We start from the raw sequence: 1,541 nt of genomic DNA, 5'->3' as shown, positions 1-1,541 counted from the left end.
GGGGTCCACCAGAAGATCACACGAGACACCGACCACCAGACCCGAGGGGCTGGTTCCGTTGGCAGACTTTGCAGACGCTTGGCGGAGCCTGACGAACATTTCTCCGCGGGTCCTGCACACTGCCATAGATGGGTATCGACTACAGTTCAAAACCCGTCCTCCAAATTCAACAGAAGAGAGGGGGTGGTTTGGACTGTGGTCCGCCCGGAGCAAGGTCCGGTGTTGGGACAGGAAGTTTGTACTCTGCTGAGGTAAGGGGCCGTGGAACGTGTCTCCCCCCCAGACAGAGACGCCGGTTCTACAGCAGGTACTTCATAGTCCCCAAGAAGGACGGAGGGCTGCGTGCCCTATTTTGGATTTGCGGGTTCTAACCGGTCTCTGAGGAGATTCAGGTTAAAGATGCTCATCATCCCCGCCACCGTGACGCACATCCAATCTGAGGATTGGTTCGTCACGATAGATCTAAAGGACGCCTATTTCCAGGTCTCCATCCGTCCTTCTCACAGGAAGTTCCTGAGGTTTGCCTTCGGGGGTGTGGCTTACCAGTATCGGGTTCTTCCATTCGGCCTGGCACTTCCCCTAGCACATTCACCAAGTGTATGGATGCAGCACTGGCCCCGCTGAGGCTCCGGGGCATCCGGATTTCAACTTCATCGACTTCAGCTGCCTTGGGTCCTCCTGTGGTCCCAGCAGAGGTTACTATCGCTCAGGGCGATGTATCTCCTGGGGACGCAGAATCAGGGAGCAGACCTGCTGTTGAGGCAGGGGCTGAGGCCCGGGGAATGAAGACTTCACCCCGAAGAGGTGGAGCTCTTGTGCGAAGAGTGCGGCCCCATAGACGTGGATCTGTTTGCGTCTTGAGAGACTACGCACTTCGTGGCAGAGGCTACGTCTGTACGCTTTTCCCCCAGTCGCTCTGCTCCCGGGGTTCTGGAGCGGGTCCGCCAGGACTATGTCGGCCTACTGCTCGTAGCCCCGTTCTGGCCAACCCGGGTGTGGTTCTCGGACATCATGTCGCTCCTGGACGGCCCGCCGGGGCGGGTCCCTCTGAGGAGAGACCTGCTGTCCCAGGCGCAGGGCCGGGTTCTTCACCCTTGCCCCGCCATATGGCGACTGTGGGTCTGGCCCCTGAGGGGGCACAGTACCTAGAGGCGGGTCTAACAGCCGGAGCAGTCGAGACCCTCCTGAGCTCCAGGGCCCCGTCCACACGGAGGATGTACGGCCTGAAGTGGAGTGTTTTCTCCACTTGGTGTAGGGAGCGGTCGGTGGACCCTGTTACCTGCCCGGTGGTTCAGGTACTTGAGTTCCTCCAGGACCGGTTCTCTGCTGGTCTTTCCCCTTCCACCCTCAAGGCGTACGTGGCAGCTATTTCATCTTTCCACACCTGGAGTTTGCCCCGGGGAATATTAGGGCTATCCTGCACCCTCGTTCAGGATACATCCTTAAAGTGCCTTCTTGTGCGGCAGGGTCCACAGTGCTGCAGGCATTTCATCCTCCACCTCATGTGACGGCGGAGGACGGGAGACTTCATCTGCTCTGCC

Source organism: Micropterus dolomieu, linkage group LG01, assembly GCF_021292245.1.
Source record: "Micropterus dolomieu isolate WLL.071019.BEF.003 ecotype Adirondacks linkage group LG01, ASM2129224v1, whole genome shotgun sequence".
Lineage (NCBI taxonomy): Eukaryota > Metazoa > Chordata > Actinopteri > Centrarchiformes > Centrarchidae > Micropterus > Micropterus dolomieu.
This window is presented reverse-complemented; position numbering follows the sequence as displayed.